Genomic DNA, 10,323 nt, shown 5'->3' with positions numbered 1-10,323 from the left:
AAATGGATAATTGCTAACTATTCTCAGAGATAATGCAATCAAATGGTTAGTTGCTAACCGGGGGCTGCGCCCCCGGACCCCCTGTGTTAGATACTGTATTTGGTCATGATGAATTGTTTATTAGACTATAAGAAAGCCTCTTCCTTCTTGTATTGGCAAGGGGAGTTTGCTTTAACTTAGGTATGCTAGCCTAAGTAAAAATAGATGCCCCTTCCTTATTGGTGTTGTCGATGGCACAGCACAGCACAGCACCGTGCCTATGACGAAATCAACTTAATTAAACTCAACTCATACTTCAAATGCACCAAGAGAACTTGCACACCCGAATGGGAGACCACCCGCATGGGAGACCGTCAGAGTCAATCGGGGGTCGATTTAATAGCATACTACAGAAACTTGCACACCCGAATGGGAGACCGTCAACGTCAATCGGGGGTCGATTTAATAGCATACTACAGAAACTTGCACACACGAATGGGAGACCGTCAAAGTCAATCGGGGATCGATTTGATAGCATACCACAGAAACTTGCACACCCGAATGGGAGACCGTCAAAGTCAATCATACCACAGAAACTTGCACACCCGAATGGGAGACCGTCAAAGTCAATCGGGGGTCGATTTGATAGCATACTACAGAAACTTGCACACCCGAATGGGACACCGTCAAAGTCAATCGGGGGTCGATTTGATAGCATACTACAGAAACTTGCACACCCGAATGGGAGACCGTCAAAGTCAATCGGGGATCGATTTGATAGCATACCACAGAAACTTGCACACCCGAATGGGAGACCGTCAAAGTCAATCGGGGATCGATTTAATAGCATACTACAGAAACTTGCACACCCGAATGGGACACCGTCAAAGTCAATCGGGGGTCGATTTGATAGCATACTACAGAAACTTGCACACCCGAATGGGAGACCGTCAAAGTCAATCGGGGATCGATTTGATAGCATACCACAGAAACTTGCACACCCGAATGGGAGACCGTCAAAGTCAATCGGGGGTCGATTTAATAGCATACTACAGAAACTTGCACACCCGAATGGGAGACCGTCAAAGTCAATCGGGGGTCGATTTGATAGCATACTACAGAAACTTGCACACCCGAATGGGAGACAGTGAAAGTCAATCGGGGGTCGATTTAATAGCATACTACAGAAACTTGCACACCCGAATGGGAGACAGTCAAAGTCAATCGGGGGTCGATTTAATAGCATACTACAGAAACTTGCACACCCGAATGGGAGACCGTCAAAGTCAATCGGGGGTCGATTTAATAGCATACTACAGAAACTTGCACACCCGAATGGGAGACCGTCAAAGTCAATCGGGGGTCGATTTGATAGCATACTACAGAAACTTGCACACCCGAATGGGAGACAGTCAAAGTCAATCGAGGGTCGATTTAATAGCATACTACAGAAACTTGCACACCCAAATGGGAGACAGTCAAAGTCAATCGGGGGTCGATTTGATAGCATACTACAGAAACTTGCACACCCGAATGGGAGGCAGTCAAAGTCAATCGGGGGTCGATTTAATAGCATACTACAGAAACTTGCACACCCAAATGGGAGACAGTCAAAGTCAATCGTGGGTCGATTTAATAGCATACTACAAAACTTGCACACCCGAATGGGAGACCGCCAAAGCCAATCGGGTCGATTTAATAGCATACTACAGAAACTTGCAATAACTAATGGGAGACCGTCAAAGTCAATCGGGGGTCGATTTGATAGCATACTACAGAAACTTGCACACCCGGGAATGGGAGATAAATAAAGCCAATCGGGGTCGATTTAATAGCATACTGCTACAGAAACTTGCACACCCGAATGGGAGACCGTCAAAGTCAATCGGGGTCGATTTAATAGCATACTACAGAAACTTGCACACCCGAATGGGAGACCGTCAAAGCCAATCGGGGCTGACGGATAGCATACTACAGAAACTGCACACCCGGTCAGGAGACCGTCAAAGTCAATCGGGGTTCGATTTGATAGCATACTACAGAAACTTGCACACCCGAATGGGAGCCAGTCAAAGTCAATCGGGGGTCGATTTAATAGCATACTACAGAAACTTGCACACCCGAATGGGAGACCGTCAGAGTCAATCGAGGGTCGATTTAATAGCATACTATACAAAATGATCCGAGAATGTGCACACACCGAGTGGGAGACGGTGATGAAAGCGTCCGCCCTTGTACACTGGATGGCACTATTTCACTATAGTAAGGGGTAGGGGCACCTCGGTCATATTATACAACATACCAGAGAAGTTCCACACCCGCATGGGAGACCGTCAAAGTGAATCGGGGGTCGATTTGATAGCATACTACAGAGAACTTGCACACCCGAATGGGAGACCGTCAAAGTCAATCGGGGGTCGATTTGATAGCATACTACAGAGAACTTGCACACCCGGATGGGAGACAGTCAAAGTCAATCGGGGGTCGATTTAATAGCATACTACAGAAACTTGCACACCCGAATGGGAGACCGTCAAAGTCAATCGGGGGTCGATTTGATAGCATACTACAGAAACTTGCACACCCGAATGGGAGACCGTCAAAGTCAATCGGGGGTCGATTTGATAGCATACTACAGAAACTTGCACACCCGAATGGGAGACAGTGAAAGTCAATCGGGGGTCGATTTAATAGCATACTACAGAAACTTGCACACCCGAATGGGAGACAGTGAAAGTCAATCGGGGGTCGATTTAATAGCATACTACAGAAACTTGCACACCCGAATGGGAGACCGTCAAAGTCAATCGGGGGTCGATTTAATAGCATACTACAGAAACTTGCACACCCGAATGGGAGACCGTCAAAGTCAATCGGGGTCGATTTGATAGCATACTACAGAAACTTGCACACCCGAATGGGAGACAGTCAAAGTCAATCGGGGGTCGATTTAATAGCATACTACAGAAACTTGCACACCCGAATGGGAGACCGTCAAAGTCAATCGGGGGTCGAATTTAATAGCATACTACAAACTTGCACACCCGAATGGGAGACCGAGTCAATCGGGTCGATTTAATAGCATACTACAGAAACTTGATGGGAGACCGTCAAAGTCAATCGTCGATTTGATAGCATACTACAGAAACTTCTTTGATAGCATACTACAGAAACTTGCACACCCGAATGGGAGACCGTCAAAGTCAATCGGGGTCGATTTAATAGCATACTACAGAAACTTCGACCGTCAATCGGGGTGATAGCATACTTTAAGTCAACGATTTGATAGCATACTACAGAAACTTGCACAAATGGGAGCCAGTCAAAGTCAATCGGGGGTCGATTTAATAGCATACTACAGAAACTTCGAATGGGAGACCGTCAGAGTCAATCGAGGTCGATTTAATAGCATACTATACAAAATGATCGAGAATGTGCACACACCGAGTGGGAGACGGTGATGAAAGCGTCCGCCCTTGTACACTGGATGGCACTATTTCACTATAGTAAGGGGTAGGGGCACCTCGGTCATATTATACAACATACCAGAGAAGTTCCACACCGCATGGGAGACCGTCAAAGTGAATCGGGGTCGATTTGATAGCATACTACAGAGAACTTGCACACCGAATGGGAGACCGTCAAAGTCAATCGGGGTCGATTTGATAGCATACTACAGAGAACTTGCACACCGAATGGGAGACAGTCAAAGTCAATCGGGGTCGATTTAATAGCATACTACAGAAACTTGCACACCGAATGGGAGACCCAAAGTCAATCGGGGTCGATTTGATAGCATACTACAGAAACTTGCACACCCGAATGGGAGACCGTCCAAAGTCAATCGGGGTCGATTTGATAGCATACTACAGAAACTTGCACACCCGAATGGGAGTGAAAGTCAATCGGGGTCGATTTAATAGCATACTACAGAAACTTGCACACCCGAATGGGAGACAGTGAAAGTCAATCGGGGTCGATTTAATAGCATACTACAGAAACTTGCACACCCGAATGGGAGACAAAGTCAATGTCGATTTAATAGCATACTACAGAAACTTGCACACCAATGGGAGACCGTCAAAGTCAATCGGGGTCGATTTGATAGCATACTACAGAAACTTAATGTCAACGATTTAATAGCATACTACTGGAATGGGAGACCGTCAAAGTCAATCTTTACAAAATGATCCGAGAATCTGCACACACCGAGGGAGACGGTGATGAAAACGTCCGCCCTTATATGTTCGATTGCACTATTTCACTATATTAAGGGAGAGGGTGCACACATATTGGTGTGAAATATCTTCCGCCCCAGCGGGCCGGCGCCTCTCTGGCTAAAGCGCATTCAAAAACAACAACCAAAATTGCCGTCGCTTTCCTTCCCTGCCCTGCAATGGCTGGAGCAGCAGCAGAAGAGAGAGAGAGAAAATAGTCTCATGGGGTCAGAGGAATGGCAGTGGGCGCGATCTATAATTTCACTAGCCAGGTCTGTCTCCCAATTGAACATTATTACTCTCTCGGCGCACACGTCGCCACCACGGTTTCCGCGAGCAGCAGCATCATGATGTTGCGTCTATTGTAAGTCCGGAACCGGGTTATTCGGCTGTTCGCGAACAGTCGGGTTTTAACCTTGCCTAACAAACGATCAAACAACTTCCACTCTCGAGGTGCGGTACGGTGACTGTCCTATCGTCCGCTCTTGTATGCTGGATTGCACTATTTCACTATATTAAGGGAGAGGGTGCCTTCACACACCTATTCGGTGTGGAATATCTTCCCGGAGCGCGCCGCGCCTCTGCGGCGCGCATTCAAAACAACAACCAAAGTTGCCGTCGCTTTCCCTTCCCTGCCCTGCAATGGCTGGAGCAGCAGCAGCAGAAGAAGAGAGAGAAAATAGTCTCATGGGGTCAGAGGAATGGCAGTGGAGCGATCTATGAATTTCACTAGCCAGGTCTGTCTCCCAATTGAACATTATTACTCTCTCGGCGCACACGTCGCCACCACGGTTTCGCGACAGCAGCAGCATCATGATGTTGCGTCTATTGTAAGTCCGGAACCGGGTTATTCGGCTGTTCGCGAACAGTCGGGTTTAACCTTGCCTAACAAACGATCAAACAACTTCCACTCTCGAGGTGCGGTGCGGTGACTGTCCTATCGTCCGCTCTTGTATGCTGGATTGCACTATTTCACTATATTAAGGAGAGGGTTCACACACCTATTCGGTGTGGAATATCTTCCGCCCCCCAGCGGAGCGCCGGCGCCTCTGCGAAGCAAAGCGCGGCATTCAAAAACAACAACCAAAGTTGCCGTCGCTTTCCCTTCCCTGCCCTGCAATGGCTGGAGCAGCAGCAGCAGCAGAAGAAGAAGAGAGAGAGAGAGAAAATAGTCTCATGGGGTCAGAGGAATGGCAGTGGAGCGCGATCTATGAATTTCACTAGCCAGGTCTGTCTCCCAATTGAACATTATTACTCTCTCGGCGCGCACGTCGCCACCACGGTTTCCGCGACAGCAGCAGCATCATGATGTTGCGTCTATTGTAAGTCCGGAACCGGGTTATTCGGCTGTTCGCGAACAGTCAGGTTTTAACCTTGCCTAACAAACGATCAAACAACTTCCACTCTCGAGGTGCGGTACGGTGACTGTCCTATCGTCCGCTCTTGTATGCTGGATTGCACTATTTCACTATATTAAGGGGAGAGGGTGCCTTCACACACATATTCGATGTGAAATATCTTCCGCCCCCCAGCGGAGCGCTTCGGCGCCTCTGCGAAGCAAAACGCGGCATTCAAAAACAACAACCAAAATTGCCGTCGATTTCCTCTCCCTGCCCTGCAATGGCTGGAGCAGAAGGAGAGCGAGAGAGAGAATAGTCTCATTGGGTCAGAGGAATGGCAGTGGAGCGGGCTAATGGCGAGTAGGCTCGCGATCTATCAATTACACTAGCCAGGTCGCTCTCCCTATTGAACATTATTACTCTCTCACGTCGCCACTGCGGTTTCCGCGACAGCAGCAGCATCATCATGATGTTGCATCCACCAATTAGTCCGGAACCGGGTTATTCGGCTGTCTGCGAACAGTCCGGTTTTAACCTTACCCAACATCCACTCTCGAGGTGCGGTACGGTGAATGTCCTATCGTCCGACCTTGTATGCTGGATTGCACTATTTCACTATATTAAGGGGAGAGGGTGCCTTCACACACATATTCGGTGTGAAATATCTTCCGCCCCCCAGCGGAGCGCTTCGGCGCCTCTGCGAAGCAAAGCGCGGCATTCAAAAACAACAACCAAAATTGCCGTCGCTTCCCTGCCCTGCAATGGCTGGAGCAGAAGGAGAGAGAGAGAGATTTTAGTCTCATTGGATCAGAGGAATGGCAGTGGAGCGGGCTTATGGCGAGTAGGCTCGCGCTCTATCAATTACACTTGCCAGGTCTCTCTTCCGTTTGGACATTATTTACTCCGTCTCTCTCTCTCTCTCTCGGCGCACACGTCGCCACCCTACTAGTTTCCGTCACAGCATATGCTGCGGCCTTTCAGTCCGGAACGGGGCTCCCCTTCGCCTTGCTGTCTGCCCAACTTAGCGGACTTGCGTTGGCTGATCACCCCGTCTTCGCGTCTGTGCCGGCCTTCAATGCAGCGCCCAACCGTCTCTTGACCGAGATTCATTGCACTATTCCACGCGCAAACGGCTACCCTAAATGTGCATAGACAACGCTCATGGTTCAACACGACCAGGGCGCAGTCTGGGAGCCGAGTATACTAAAAAGAGAGTTTAGCAGCCAAAACTCGTCAAAGCACACGTTGGGTTACCCCATCACCTAACAACGATGATGGCGGTTCCCACCCGTGAAATACACAACCTAACCAATATTGGGCGACGATGGCGCTCATGAGCCCACGTCCCCACAAACAGTAAGAGAAAGAGAGAGAGGAGGAGATGGGCCAATGTGCGGTCCCTCGCCCAATGTCTTATGCCTCGCTGGGGCAAAGAGAAGAGAAGAGGAGCGGATAAGGGAGGAGATTGGCCAACGTGCGGTCCCTCGCCCAATGTCGGCTGCCTCGCTGGAGCTGGGTAAAGAGGAGAGGAGCGGATAAGGGAGGAGATTGGCACACACGGTGGCGCTGCCGGCGCCGAGGATAGCAAGAGAAGGTGCAGTTTGATCTGATCATCTGGTTTGCTATTTCTCTAAGGCCAACGTGCGGTCCCTCGCCCAATGTCGGCTGCCTCGCTGGGGCAAAGAGAAGAGGAGAGGATAAGGGAGGAGATTGGCACACACGGTGGCGCTGCCGGCGCCGAGGATAGCGAGAGAAGGTGCAGTTTGATCTGATCATCTGGTTTGCTATTTCTCTAAGGCCAACGTGCGGTCCCTCGCCCAATGTCTTCTGCCTCGCTGGGGCAAAGAGAAGAGGAGCGGATAAGGGAGGAGATTCGCCAACGTGCGGTCCCTCGCCCAATGTCGGCTGCCTCGCTGGAGCTGGGGCAAAGAGGAGCGGATAAGGGAGGAGATTGGCACACACGGTGGCGCTGCCGGCGCCGAGGATAGCAAGAGAAGGTGCAGTTAGATCTGATCATCTGGTTTGCTATTTCTCTAAGGCCAACGTGCGGTCCCTCGCCCAATGTCTTCTGCCTCTCTCTCAATCTCACTATTTTGGCCGCCGTGATAGGCGCCGCCAACAGCAGCAGCTACCTGGTTGATCCTGCCAGTAGTCATATGCTTGTCTCAAAGATTAAGCCATGCATGTGTAAGTACAAGCCGATTTAAGGCGAAACCGCGAATGGCTCATTAAATCAGCTATGTTTCATTGGATCTGTAAACCCACTTACTTGGATAACTGTGGCAATTCTAGAGCTAATACATGCAATTGGTCTCTGACCGCAAGGGAAGAGCGCTTTTATTAGTTCAAAACTGGTCGGGCCCCGGTCCGTAACCCACCTGTGGTGAATCTGAATAACTTCGGGCTGAGCGCACGGTCTCCGCACCGGCGCCGCTTCTTTCAAGTGTCTGCCTTATCAGCTTTCGATTGTAGGTTATGCGCCTACAATGGCTATAACGGGTAACGGGGAATCAGGGTTCGATTCCGGAGAGGGAGCCTGAGAAACGGCTACCACATCTAAGGAAGGCAGCAGGCACGCAAATTACCCACTCCCGGCACGGGGAGGTAGTGACGAAAAATAACGATGTGAGTCTCATCCGAGGCCTCGCAATCGGAATGAGTACACTTTAAATCCTTTAACGAGTATCCATTGGAGGGCAAGTCTGGTGCCAGCAGCCGCGGTAATTCCAGCTCCAATAGCGTATATTAAAGTTGTTGCGGTTAAAAAGCTCGTAGTTGGATCTCAGTTCCGGACTGACGGTGCACCGCCCGGTGTTTACTGTCACGCTCGAACAGCGCCCGCCGGCTCGCACGGGCTCTTTGTCGAGTGTCCCGAGTGGCCGGAGAGTTTACTGAAAAAATTAGAGTGCTCAGAGCAGGCTATTTGAATGGCCCGAATGGTGATGCATGGAATAATGGAATAGGACCTCGGTTCTATTTTGTTGGTTTTCGGAACCAGAGGTAATGACTAATCGGAACAGGCGGGGCATTCGTATTGCGACGCTAGAGGTGAAATTCTTGGACCGTCGCAAGACGAACTACTGCAAGCATTTGCCAAGGATGTTTTCATTAATCAAGAACGAAAGTTAGAGGTTCGAAGGCGATCAGATACCGCCCTAGTTCTAACCATAAACGATGCCAACTAGCGATCCGCCGGCGTTATTCCCATGACCCGGCGGGCAGCTTCCGAAACCAAAGTCTTTGGGTTCCGGGGAAGTATGGTTGCAAAGCTGAAACTTAAAGGAATTGACGGAAGGGCACCACCAGGAGTGGAGCCTGCGGCTTAATTTGACTCAACACGGGAAACCTCACCAGGCCCAGACACCGGAAGGATTGACAGATTGAGAGCTCTTTCTCGATTCGGTGGGTGGTGGTGCATGGCCGTTCTTAGTTGGTGGAGCGATTTGTCTGGTTAATTCCGATAACGAACGAGACTCTGGCCTACTAAGTAGTCGACGGATCTCCAGAAAATGGTGTCCAGTTCGCAACTTCTTCTTAGAGGGATAAGCGGCAATTCTAGCCGCACGAGATTGAGCAATAACAGGTCTGTGATGCCCTTAGATGTTCTGGGCGCGCGCTACACTGAAGGGATCAACGAGTTTTTCCGAGAGGAGCGGGTAACCCGTTCAAAGCCTTTCTTGATAGGGATTGGGGCTTGCAATTGTTTCCCATGAACGAGGAATTCCCAGTAAGTGCAAGTCATCAGCTTGCGCTGACTACGTCCCTGCCCTTTGTACACACCGCCCGTCGCTACTACCGATTGAATGATTTAGTGAGGCCTTCGGACTGGCGCTCTTGGATTGTCGGCCCCGTTGCCCGCGAGGGTTTTCTGGGGTCGTCGCCTCGAGCTGACGGAAAGATGTCCAAACTTGATCATTTAGAGGAAGTAAAAGTCGTAACAAGGTTTCCGTAGGTGAACCTGCGGAAGGATCATTAACAGAGAGAAAGAGAACGGGGCGCTCTTAAAACTACTACTACTACTCTCCTGATTTGGGCGGTCTCGGGCTCTGCTCTGGCAACTCCAGCAGCGAAAGAGGACAATCCCGGCCCCCGCACCAAAAATAGGTACCACCACGCTGTAGGTGGACCACACTCGGGCGAGAGCGCGAAGACCGGAGGAGGAGGACGGACGGGGCTTTGGACGGCTGCCCGTCCGTTCCTTACTACCGGCGAATAAGCCTCTTGACCCAAAAAGAGTGAAATTCAAGTGTCAAAAAACAACAACAAGCCGTCCGGCCAAACCCAAACCACAAACTTGGGCTATGTCTGTCAAACCCTTTCATTGAGACTCGACCTGTGATGGTTAGTCGCAAAAAGACCAAATGGCAAATACACAACTCTTAACGGGGGATCACTCGGCTCGTGGGTCGATGAAGACCGCAGCAAACTGCGTGTCGGTATGTGAATCGCAAGAATACCAGATACATCGACAAGTTGAACGCATATTGCGGCGGCGGCAGCCATATGAGCTTGTCGCCGCCACTCCTCTACGAGGGTCGGAAATATACATCCATCGGTTGCTGCGAGTTCGGTGCCTGCTGACTGTCTCCCCGACACGAGGGTAACCCGAACCGAGCTTCCGCCTTGGGGTTTAATCGCCCGCGCCTTGCGCGAGGCGTGCCCTTAAAAACAAGCAAGCCTATCACTAGCAAGTCCATGGACTTGGCGCACCCACATTCAACCACAACAAAGCGACAGTTGTCGCCCTCGCAAATAACTGGAGGCGGCGCTCTTTTGCCTGCTGTCCA

At 50.2% G+C, this 10,323-nt stretch overlaps 2 non-coding genes across 2 annotated transcripts; both read left to right on the top strand.

Moving 5' to 3' along the window:
- Positions 1–7,665: 7,665 nt before the first annotated feature.
- LOC121859929 lies at positions 7,666–9,511 on the top strand. Its single transcript, XR_006087791.1, has one exon. It is a non-coding gene; the product is annotated as a small subunit ribosomal RNA (ribosomal RNA).
- A 399-nt stretch (positions 9,512–9,910) lies between these two features.
- LOC121859867 lies at positions 9,911–10,074 on the top strand. Its single transcript, XR_006087774.1, has one exon. It is a non-coding gene; the product is annotated as a 5.8S ribosomal RNA (ribosomal RNA).
- Positions 10,075–10,323: the final 249 nt, after the last annotated feature.

Source organism: Homarus americanus, unplaced genomic scaffold (genome assembly GCF_018991925.1).
Source record: "Homarus americanus isolate GMGI-L3 unplaced genomic scaffold, GMGI_Hamer_2.0 scaffold40255, whole genome shotgun sequence".
NCBI classification, from domain to species: domain Eukaryota; kingdom Metazoa; phylum Arthropoda; class Malacostraca; order Decapoda; family Nephropidae; genus Homarus; species Homarus americanus.
This window is presented reverse-complemented; position numbering and strand designations above follow the sequence as displayed.